We start from the raw sequence: 12,523 nt of genomic DNA, 5'->3' as shown, positions 1-12,523 counted from the left end.
GAAACATAAACACACAGAGGGACATGCAAACAAACTGAAGTCAAAATCTCACATCAACCCGGACTCTCTCTCTGACTTCTCTGCTGAATATGAATGGTAAAATACGTCATATTGACTTTGTGGGCTGAGTTGAGTTCTTAGTGAGAATAAAGAAAGGCATTAGGTTGTACAAACCTGACCACAATAACTGACACTTTGGCATATAGGGACTTGACACATCCCTAAAACACCATTACACAATATCCTCCTCTTGTTGTAGAACAGAAGCTGATGCCCTGCTCTAATGTAAGCCAACTAAAGGTCTTGACAGACAGACACAACTCTTATCCAGAGAGACTTACAGCAACTGACTCTTATCCAGAGACACTTACAGCAACTGACTCTTATCCAGAGAGACTTTACAGCAACTGACTCTTATCCAGAGAGACTTACAGCAACGGACTCTTATCCAGAGAGACTTTACAGCAACTGACTCTTACCCAGAGAGACTTTACAGCAACTGACTCTTATCCAGAGAGACTTTACAGCAAATGACTCTTATCCAGAGAGACTTTACAGCAACTGACTCTTACCCAGAGAGACTTTACAGCAACTGACTGGATGTGAGATGGACATTAAAGACTGGTCAGATTGGTGAGTGGTACTACAGATTTCTAATTCTAGATGGATCATACGGATTGGCCCGATGACGCCCCAGAGGAGCGGTGAAATAAACACTTTTTAGACTTATTTTATCTAATTTATCATATTCAGCTGAATAATATGTTGATGATTGGTTCATTAAACAGAATCAGGTGTTTTAGTCCAGCCCTGCACTAATGTATCATATTCAGCTGAATAATATGTTGATGGTTGGTTCATTATAAAGAATCAGGTGTTTTAGTCCAGCCCTGCACTAATGCATAATATTCAGCTGAATAATATGTTGATGGTTTATTATACAGAATCAGGTGTGTACAGAACCATGGTTACATCAGTTGATGGGGACAAAAGAGTCTGGTTGGGCTTTAACTCCTCAGCTCTGGTCTATAGTAGTACCACTATATAGGGAATAGGGCTCTGGTCTATAGTAGTACCACTATATAGGGAATAGGGCTCTGGTCTATAGTAGTACCACTATATAGTGAATAGGGCTCTGGTCTATAGTAGTACCACTATATAGGGAATAGGGTGCCATTTGGGACCAAGATTCACCCCTGCTAGTCCTGGCTTGCTTAAGTAATTCTGTAAAGCGTTTGGGTTGTCATTTAGTTTTTCAGCTGAGAAATGGTTGAGTGAGTGCAGTCAGTGTTTACTCCAGTCGTTTGTCTGGTGCTCCGTTCGTCCGTCCGTCCGTCCGTCCGTCTACTACTGGTCTGGTTCTGTGTGTCTGGGTCTCTCTCTGACCTCCTGACTCTCTCTGGGTCTGGGTCTCTCTCTGACCCCCTGACTCTCTCTGTGTCTGGGTCTCTCTCTGACCCCCTGACTCTCTCTGGGTCTGGGTCTCTCTCTGAACCCCTGACTCTCTCTGTGTCTGGGTCTCTCTCTGGGTCTGGGTCTCTCTCTGGGTCTGGGTCTCTCTCTGACCCCCTGACTATCTCTGGGTCTGGTTCTGTGTATCTGGGTCTCTCTCTGACCCCCTGACTCTCTCTGGGTCTGGGTCTCTCTCTGACCCCCTGACTCTCTCTGTGTCTGGTTCTCTCTCTGGGTCTGGGACTCTCTCTGGGTCTGGGTCTCTCTCTGACCCCCTGACTCTCTCTGTGTCTGGGTCTCTCTCTGGGTCTGGGTCTCTCTCTGGGTCTGGGTCTCTCTCTGACCCCCTGACCCTCTCTGGGTCTGGGTCTCTCTCTGACCCCCTGACTCTCTCTGGGTCTGGTTCTGTGTGTCTGGGTCTCTCTCTGACCCCCTGACTCTCTCTGGGTCTGGTTCTGTGTATCTATCACTATAAGGATGTGTCAGTCACTATAAGGATGAATCTGTCACTATAAGTGAAATGCAACTTTTTAGGGAAGTTAGAAACCAATATACACAAGCAGTTAGAAAAGCCAAGGCTAGCTTTTTCAAGCAGAAATTTTCTTCCTGCAACACAAACTCTAAAAAGTTCTGGGACATTGTAAAGTCCATGGAGAATAAGAGCACCTCCTCCCAGCTGCCCACTGCACTGAGGATAGGAAACTCTGTCACCACCGATAAATCCGCGATAATTGAGAATTTCAATAAGCATTTTTCTACGGCTGGCCATGCTTTCCACCTGGCCACCCCTACCCCGGTCAACAGCACTGCATCCCCACAGCAACTCGCCCAAGCCTTCCCCATTTCTCCTTCTCCCAAATCCAGTCAGCTGATGTTCTGAAAGAGCTGCAAAATCTGGACCCCCACAAATCAGCCGGGCTAGACAATCTGGACCCTTTCTTTCTAAAAGTATCTGCCGAAATTGTTGCAACCCCTATTACTAGCCTGTTCAACCTCTCTTTCGTGTCGTCTGAGATTCCCAAAGATTGGAAAGCAGCTGCGGTCATCCCCCTCTTCAAAGGGGGAGACACTCTTGACCCAAATTGCTACAGACCTATATCTATCCTACCCTGCCTTTCTAAGGTCTTCGAAAGCCAAGTTAACAAACAGATCACCGACCATTTAGAATCCCACCCTACCTTCTCCACTATGCAATCTGGTTTCAGAGCTGGTCATGGGTGCACTTCAGCCACGCTCAAGGTCCTAAACGATATCTTAACCACCATCAATAAGAAACAGTACTGTGCAGCCGTATTCATTGACCTGGCCAAGGCTTTCGACTCTGTCAATCACCACATCCTCATTGGCAGACTCAACAGCCTTGGTTTCTCAAATGATTGCCTCGACTGGTTCACCAATGTCACGTCCTGACCAGCAGATGGAGCTGTTGTAGTAGTTTTGGGGTCAGGACGTGGCAGTCTTGTGTGTGTGAATGTTCTGTGTTGGTCTTGTGACTCCTGATCAGGAACAGCTGGGGATCGTTGTTCCTGATTGGGAGTCATATATGTAGGAGTATGTTTGTCACTTGGTTTTGTGGGTACTTGTTTTTGTACTGCGTTTGTGAGTCTGCAAAACTGTTCGTGTCGTGAGTACTGTCTATTATTTTGTTTTTCCTGTGGATGCCCTTTCGTTTTACCATTAAAAGCATGAGTATCCACAAACCTGCTGCGCCTTGGTCCTATTCTCTCCCATACGACATTTTCTGTGAGGACTACGACATTTTCTGTGACAGAACTACCCACCACCAAAGGACCAAGCAGCGGACGAACGAGGAGGAAGGATGGACCTGGGAGGACAAGTTAAGGGAGCTAAGGGAACCCGAGAGGCAGTCCCAATAATTTTTTAGGGGGGGGCACAAGGGCTGTTTGGCGGGGCAAGGATGGAGCCCCAGGCCAGCTCCCCGCACTAGCCCTGAGGTGCGTGTCTCCAGGCTGGCACATCTGGTACCAGCCCCACGCATCAGGCGTCTAGTGCATAAGCCCAGCCTCGCCAGTCAAGAGTCACCAGAGCTGCCCGCCAGTCAAGAGTCACCAGAGCTGCCCGCCAGTCAAGAGTCACCAGAGCTGCCCACCAGTCGTAAGTCGCCAGAGCTGCCCGCCAGTCGTAAGTCGCCAGAGCTGCCCGCCAGTCGTAAGTCGCCAGAGCTGCCCGCCAGTCGTAAGTCCCCAGAGGTGCCCGCCAGTCGTAAGTCGCCAGAGCTGCCCGCCAGTCGTAAGTCGCCAGAGCTGCCCGCCAGTCAAGAGTCGCCAGAGCTGCCCGCCAGTCGTAAGTCGCCAGAGCTGCCCGCCAGTCGTAAGTCGCCAGAGGTGCCCGCCAGTCGTAAGTCGCCAGAGCTGCCCGCCAGTCGTAAGTCGCCAGAGCTGCCCGCCAGTCAAGAGTCGCCAGAGCTGCCCGCCAGTCGTAAGTCGCCAGAGCTGCCCGCCAGTCGTAAGTCGCCAGAGATGCCCGCCAGTCAGGAGTCGCCAGAGCTGCCCGCCAGTCAGGAGTCGCCAGAGCCGCCCGCCAGTCAGGAGTCGCCAGAGCCGCCCGCCAGTCAGGAGTCGCCAGAGCCGCCCGCCAGTCAGGAGTCGCCAGAGCCGCCCGCCAGTCAGGAGCCGCCAAAGCCGCCTGCTAGTCAGGAGCCGCCAGAGTGGCCCGTCTGCCCGGAGATGCCAGAGTGGCCCGTCTGCCAGGAGATGCCCGAGTGGCCCGTCTGCCCGGATCTGCCCGAGTGGCCCGTCTGCCCGGATCTGCCCGAGTGGCCCGTCTGGCCCGTCTGCCCGGAACTGCCAGAGTGGCCCGACTCTCTTCTCTGTATATATCAATGATGTCGCTCTTGCTGCTGGTGAGTCTCTAATCCACCTCTACGCAGACGATACCATTCTGTATACTTCTGGCCCTTCTTTGGACACTGTGTTAACAGCCCTCCAGACAAGCTTCAATGCCATACAACTCTCCTTCCGTGGCCTCCAACTGCTCTTAAATACAACTAAAACTAAATGCATGCTCTTCAACCGATCGCTGCCTGACCCGCCCGCCCGTCCAGCATCACTACTTTGGATGGTTCTGACTTAGAATATGTGGACAACTACAAATGCATAGGTGTCTGGTTAGACTGTAAACTCTCCTTCCAGACTCACATAAAACATCTCCAATCCAAAGTTAAATCTAGAATTGGCTTCCTATTTTGCAACAAAGCATCCTTCACTCATGCTGCCAAACATACCCTCGTAAAACTGACCATCTTACCGATCCTCGACTTTGGCGATGTCATTTACAAAATAGCCTCCAACACCCTACTCAACAAATTGGATGCAGTCTATCACAGTGCCATCCTTTTTGTCACCAAAGCCCCATATACTACCCACCACTGCAACCTGTACGCTCTCGTTGGCTGGCCCTCGCTTCATACTCGTTGCCAAACCCACTGGCTCCAGGTCATCTACAAGACCCTGCTAGGTAAAGTCCCGCCTTATCTCAGCTCACTGGTCACCATAGCAGCACCCACCCATAGCATGCGTTCCAGCAGGTATATCTCTCCTGTCACCCCCAAAGCCAATTCCTCCTTTGGCCGCCTCTCCTTCCAGTTCTCTGCTGCCAATGACTGGAACGAACTACAAAAATCTCTGAAACTGGAAACACTTATCTCCCTCATTAGCTTTAAGCACCAGCTGTCAGAGCAGCTCACAGATCACTGCACCTGTAAATAGCCCATCTATAAAAAGCCCAAACAACTACCACTTTCCCTACTGTATTTATTTATTTATTTTGCTCCTTTGCACCCCAGTATGTCTACTTTGCACACTCATCTACTGTCAAGTCTACCATTCCATTGTTTTAATTGCTATATTGTATTTACTTCGCCACCATGGCCTATTTATTGCCTTTACCTCTCTTATCTCACCTCATTTGCTCATATTGTATATAGACTTATTTTTCTACTGTATTATTGACTGTATGTTTGTTTTACTCCATGTGTAACTCTGTGTTGTTTTATGTGTCGAACTGCTTTGCTTTATCTTGGCCAGGTCGCAGTTGTAAATGAGAACTTGTTCTCAACTTGCCTACCTGGTTAAATAAAGCTGGAATAAAAAAAATAAAAAAAATAAGGAAGTGACAGTCACTATAAGGAAGTGTCTGTGAGTTTGTACTCAGGGTCTTGGTAAGTGTGATCTCAGTTGGTCTGTATCTCAGTCTGAAGTCTGTCTGTGGTTACAGATGCTAATGGGAGATAACCGCTGGCTGGGAGGTTGACTGAGGATACAAACAGAGGTAAGGATCGTTTGAGAACGATAATAAATGGATCTGAATTCACTCTTGAAACATTTAGAGAAAAATGGTATGTCAAACAGCAACTATTCCCTTTGTGATTGTGATATACACTCCCCTACATATTTATTTGGACAGTAAAGCCAAAACATTTAATTTGGCTCTATACTCCAGCATTTTGGGATTTGAGATCAATTGTTCTATATGAGGTGAGAGAACTGAATGGCATCTTTTATTTGACGGTATTTTCATATATACAGTGGGGGAAAAAGGTATTTGATCCCCTGCTGATTTTGTACGTTTGCCCACTTACAAAGAAAAGATCAGTCTATAATTTTAATGGTAGGTTTATTTGAACAGTGAGAGACAAAATAACAACCAAAAAATCCAGAAAAACGCATGTCAAAAATGTTAGAAAATGATTTACATTTTAATGAGGGAAATAAGTATTTGACCCCTCTGCAAAACATGACTTAGTACTTGGTGGCAAAACCCTTGTTGGCAATCACAGAGGTCAGACGTTTCTTGTAGTTGGCCACCAGGTTTGCACACATCTCAGGAGGTATTTTGTCCCACTCCTCTTTGCAGATCTTCTCCAAGTCATTAAGGTTTCAAGGCTGACGTTTGGCAACTCGAACGTTCAGCTCCCTCCACAGATTTTCTATGGGATTAAGGTCTGGAGACTGGCTAGGTGTAAGGGCTGTCGTGAGAGAGAGACCAAGGTGCAGCGGAGTTAGTGTTCATCATAAAAGGTTTTAATGATCAACGAACACTATACAAAAGATACCAAAAAACGACTAGCAACAGTTCTGTAAGGAACACACTAAACAGAAAACAATTACCCACAAAACCCAAAGGAAAAACATGCTCCTTATGTGTGACTCCCAATCAACAACAACAAGCTTCAGCTGTGCCTGATTGGGAGCCACACACGGCCCAAAACAAAGAAATACAAAAACATAGAAAAAGGAACATAGAACCAAAATAAAGAACAAAAACCCCTCTCTATGGCCAGGGCGTTACAGTACCCCCCCAAGGTGCGGACTCCGGCCGCAAAACCTGACACTGAAGGGGAGGGTCCGGGTGGGCCTTCTTACGGTGGCGGCTCAGGTGCAGGACGTGGCCTCTGCTCCACCCTTGGCGTCGCCCTCTTAGGTGGCGCACCTGGCCACGCCGAAGGTCTGGAGGGCGACCCTGACTGCGCCCGGCTGGAGGGCGGCCCTGGTTGCGCCCGGCTGGCGGGCGGCGATGGCTGCGCCCGGCTGGCGGGCGGCGATGGTTGCGCCCGGCTGGCGGTGATAGCTGCGCCCGGCTGGTGGGCGGCGATGGCTGCGCCCGGCTGGCGGGCGTCGATGGCTGCGCCCGGCTGGCGGGTGACCCTGGTGGCTCCGGCGGCACTGACCCAGGATTCACCAGGCTGGGGAGATATGAAGGAGGCCTGGCCCTGGGCGCAGGCACAGGACTCACCAGTCTGGCGGGCGGCTCTGGCGGCTCCGGCGGCTCCGGGCTGGCGGGCGGCTCTGGTGGCTCTGGAGGCTCTGGCCCAGGATTCACCAGGCTGGGGAGACATGAAGGAGGCCTGGCCCTGGGCACAGGCACAGGACTCACCAGGCTGGGGAGACATGAAAGAGGCCTGGCCCTAGGCGTAGGCACAGGACTCACCGGGCTGGCGGGCGGCTCTGACTGCTCTGGACAGGCGGGCGTCTCTGGCGGCTCCGGACAGGCGGGCGGCTCCGGACAGGCGGGCGGCTCTGGCGGCTCCTGACTGGCGGGCGGCTCTGACGGCTCCTGACTGGCGGGCGGCTCTGGCGGCTCCGGACTGGCGGGCGGCTCTGGCGGCTCCAGACTGGCGGGCAGCTCTGGCGGCTCCGGACTGGCGGGCAGCTCTGGCGGCTCCGGACTGGCGAGACCCACTGGAGGCCTAGTCCTGGGAGGTGGCACAGGACGGACCAGGATGGGGAGACCCACTGGTGGCCTGGTCCTAGGAGGAGGTACAGGACAGACCAGGATGGGGAGACCCACTGGTGGCCTGGACCTAGGAGGAGGCACAGGACGGACCAGGAAGGTGAGACCCACTGGTGGCCTGGACCTAGGAGGAGGCACAGGACGGACCAGGATGGGGAGACCCACTGGAGGCCTGGACCGAGGAGGAGGCACAGGATAAACCGGGCTGTGGGGGAGCACTGGAGTTCTGGTATGTACGCTCGACATGATTTCTCCAGGCAGAATGCCCACTTTAGCCTGGCACGGGCGGAGAGCAGGCATTGGGCGAACTGGACCATCCCAGCGCTCTGGAGACACAGTACGCAACGCCGGCGCAGGATAACCTGGACCGAGGAGGCGCACTGGAGACCAGACGCGCTGAGCTGGCACCATCCTCCCTGGCTCGATGCCTGCACTCGCATGGCACTTGCGGGGGGCTGGTATGTTACGCACCGGGCTATGCACGCGCACTGGGGACACCGTGCGCTCCACAGCATAACACGGTGTCTTACCAGTACCACGCTGCTTCCGGTAAGCACGGGGAGTAGGCTCAGGTCTACCGCCTGACTCCGCCAATCTCCCGGTGTGCCCCCCAAAATTTTTGGGGGGGCTTACTCTCGTGTCTGCTGCGCTCCCTTGCCTCGTACCAGCGCCTCTCAACTCTCGCCGCCTCGATCTCCCACTGCGGGCGGCGATAATCCCCAGCTTGAGCCCATGGTCCTTTCCCGTCCAGGATTTCCTCCCAAGTCCACACATCCTGAACGCTCCTCTCCTGGCGCTTCTCCTTCCTCCGCTGCTTGGTCCGTTGTTGGTGGGTAATTCTGTAACGGCTGTCTTCGTCGTCAGATGAAACAGAGAAGTCATCGTCGGAAAAGGTGGACCAATACGCAGCAGAGGATGTGTTCATAGTCAATATTTAATTAATAGAAACACTTCAAACAAAACACGAAAATGAACGACAGCCAAACAGTTCTGCTAGGTACAAAACTAAACAGAAAACAATTACCCACAAAACCCAAAGGAAAAACATGCTCCTTATGTGTGACTCCCAATCAGCAACAACGAGCTTCAGCTGTGCCTGATTGGGAGCCACACACGGCCCAAAACAAAGAAATACAAAAACATAGAAAAAGGAACATAGAACGCCCACCCAATGTAACACCCTGGCCTAACCAAAATAAAGAACAAAAACCCCTCTCTATGGCCAGGGCGTTACACGTGGCCACTCCAGGACCTTAATGTGCTTCTTCTTGAGCCACTCCTTTGTTGTCTTGGCCGTGTGTTTTGGGTCATTGTCATGCTGGAATACCCATCCACGACCCATTTTCAATGCCCTGGCTGAGGGAAGGAGGTTCTCACCCAAGATTTGACGGTACATGGCTCCGTCCATCGTCCCTTTGATGCGGTGAAGTTGTCCTGTCCCCTTAGCAGAAAAACACCCCCAAAGCATAATGTTTCCACCTCCATGTTTGACGGTGGAGATGGTGTTCTTGGGGCAGATAGGCAGCATTCCTCCTCCTCCAAACGCGGCGAGTTGAGTCGATGTCAAAGAGCTCCATTTTGGTCTCATCTGACCACAACACTTTCACCAGTTGTCCTCTGAGTCATTCAGATGTTCATTGGCAAATTTCAGACGGGCATGTATATGTATTCTTGAGCAGGTGGACCTTGTGGGCGCTGCAGGATTTCAGTCCTTCACGGCGTAATGTGTTACCAATTGTTTTCTTGGTGACTATGGTCCCAGCTGCCTTGAGATCATTGACAAGATCCTCCCGTGTAGTTCTGGGCTGATTCCTCACCGTTCTCATGATCATTGCAACTCCACGAGGTGAGATCTTGCATGGAGCCCCAGGCCGAGGGAGATTGACAGTTCTTTTGTGTTTCTTCCATTTGCGAATAATCGCACCAAATGTTGTCACCTTCTCACCAAGCTGCTTGGCGATGGTCTTGTAGCCCATTCCAGCCTTGTGTAGGTCTACAATCTTGTCCCTGACATCCTTGGAGAGCTCTTTGGTCTTGGCCATGGTGGAGAGTTTGGAATCTGATTGATTGATTGCTTCTGTGGACAGGTGTCTTTTTTACAGGTAACAAGCTGCGGTTAGGAGCACTCCCTTTAAGAGTGTGCTCCTAATCTCAGCTCGCTACCTATATAAAAGACACCTGGGAGCCAGAAATCTTTCTGATTGAGAGGGGGTCAAATACTTATTTCCTTCATTAAAATGCAAATCAATTTACAAGATTTTTTTGTTGTTATTCTGTCTCTCACTGTTCAAATAAACTTACCATTAAAATGATAGACTGATCCTTTCTTTGTCAGTGGGCAAACGAACAAAATCAGCAGGGGATCAAATACTTTTCCCCCCCACTGTAGCTGTTTTACTGTTCAGAAATGAAACCACTTTATCTATCTAGTCTATAAAGTTACAGAGGAACAAAGATCATACTGCCACGACATGCTAACCTCCCCTGTTATTGGTAATGGTGAGAGGTTAGACTATACCCCCAAGACATGTTAACCTCCCCTGTTATTGGTAATGGTGAGAGGTTAGAGACCATACCCCCAAGACATGTTAAACTCCCCTGTTATTGGTAATGGTGAGAGGTTAGAGACCATACCCCCAAGACATGTTAACCTCCCCTGTTATTGGTAATGGTGAGAGGTTAGAGATCATACCCCCAAGACATGCTAACCTCCCCTGTTATTGGTAATGGTGAGAGATTAGACCATACCCCCAAGACATGTTAACCTCCCCTGTTATTGGTAATGGTGAGAGGTTAGACCATACCCCCAAGACATGTTAACCTCCCCTGTTATTGGTAATGGTGAGAGGTTAGAGACCATAACCCCAAGACATGCTAACCTCCCCTGTTAATGGTAATGGTGAGAGATTAGACCATACCCCCAAGACATGTTAACCTCCCCTGTTATTGGTAATGGTGAGAGGTTAGAGACCATACCCCCAAGACATGTTAACCTCCCCTGTTATTGGTAATGGTGAGAGGTTAGACTATACCCCCAAGACATGCTTACCTCCCCTGTTATTGGTAATGGTGAGAGGTTAGACCATACCCCCAAGACATGCTAACCTCCCCTGTTATTGGTAATGGTGAGAGGTTAGACCATACCCCCAAGACATGTTAACCTCCCCTGTTATTGGTAATGGTGAGAGGTTAGACCATACCCCCAAGACATGTTAACCTCCCCTGTTATTGGTAATGGTGAGAGGTTAGAGACCATACCCCCAAGACATGTTAACCTCCCCTGTTATTGGTAATGGTGAGAGGTTAGACCATACCCCCAAGACATGTTAACCTCCCCTGTTATTGGTAATGGTGAGATGTTAGAGACCATAACCCAAAGACATGCTAACCTCCCCTGTTATTGGTAATGGTGAGAGGTTAGACCATACCCCCAAGACATGTTAACCTCCCCTGTTATTGGTAATGGTGAGAGGTTAGACCATACCCCCAAGACATGCTAACCTCCCCTGTTATTGGTAATGGTGAGAGGTTAGACCATACCCCCAAGACATGTTAACCTCCCCTGTTATTGGTAATGGTGAGAGATAGAGACCATACCCCCAAGACATGCTAACCTCCCCTGTTATTGGTAATGGTGAGAGGTTAGACCATACCCCCAAGACATATTAACCTCCCCTGTTATTGGTAATGGTGAGAGGTTAGATCATACCCCCAAGACATGCTAACCTCCCCTGTTATTGGTAATGGTGAGAGGTTAGAGACCATACCCCCAAGACATGTTAACCTCCCCTGTTATTGGTAATGGTGAGAGGTTAGAGACCATACCCTCAAGACATGCTAACCTCTCCTGTTATTGGTAATGGTGAGAGGTTAGAGATCATACCCCCAAGACATGCTAACCTCCCCTGTTATTGGTAATGGTGAAAGGTTAGACCATACCCCCAAGACATGCTAACCTCCCCTGTTATTGGTAATGGTGAGAGGTTAGACCATAACCCCAAGACATGTTAACCTCCCCTGTTATTGGTAATGGTGAGAGGTTAGACCATACCCCCAAGACATGTTAACCTCCCCTGTTATTGGTAATGGTGAGAGGTTAGAGACCATACCCCCAAGACATGCTAACCTCCCCTGTTATTGGTAATGGTGAGAGGTTAGACCATACCCCCAAGACATGCTAACCTCCCCTGTTATTGGTAATGGTGAGAGGTTAGACCATACCCCCAAGACATGTTAACCTCCCCTGTTATTGGTAATGGTGAGAGGTTAGAGACCATACCCCCAAGACATGCTAACCTCCCCTGTTATTGGTAAATGTGAGAGGTTAGAGATCATACCCCCAAGACATGTTAACCTCCCCTGTTATTGGTAATGGTGAGAGGTTAGATCATACCCCCAAGACATGCTAACCTCCCCTGTTATTGGTAATGGTGATAGGTTAGACCATACCCCCAAGACATGTTAACCTCCCCTGTTATTGGTAATGGTGAGAGGTTAGATCATACCCCCAAGACATGTTAACCTCCCCTGTTATTGGTAATTGTGAGAGGTTAGATCATACCCCCAGGTCATGCTAACCTCCCCTGATATTGGTAATGGTGAGAGGTTAAACCAGAGAGAGAGAGAGAGAGAGAGAGAGAAGAGGTTATTTCCCTGACATCTGGAATCAAGGACTCATAACCCCAATCTTTAAGAACAGAGACAAATTTGACCCCAACAATTACAGAGGCATTTGTGTGAATAGTAACCTGGGGAAGGGTTTCTGTAGTATTATAAATGTAAGAGTTCTAAACTTCCTTAATAAGCACAATGTCTTGAC

At 49.8% G+C, this 12,523-nt stretch overlaps 1 protein-coding gene across 1 annotated transcript in view; it reads left to right on the top strand.

Annotated features, from left to right (window-relative positions):
- The first annotated feature begins 302 nt into the window (after positions 1-302).
- Positions 303-12,523, top strand: part of LOC106590762 (beta-1,3-galactosyltransferase 1) — a 21,773-nt gene continuing 9,552 nt past the window's right edge. Inside the window, exons 1-2 of the mRNA XM_045711714.1 lie at positions 303-633; positions 5,689-5,742. The gene's annotated coding sequence lies outside the window, so the exon portion shown is untranslated. The remainder of the gene's footprint in view (positions 634-5,688; positions 5,743-12,523) is intronic.

The sequence above is a fragment of the Salmo salar genome, unplaced genomic scaffold (assembly GCF_905237065.1).
Source record: "Salmo salar unplaced genomic scaffold, Ssal_v3.1, whole genome shotgun sequence".
NCBI lineage: Eukaryota > Metazoa > Chordata > Actinopteri > Salmoniformes > Salmonidae > Salmo > Salmo salar.
This window is presented reverse-complemented; position numbering and strand designations above follow the sequence as displayed.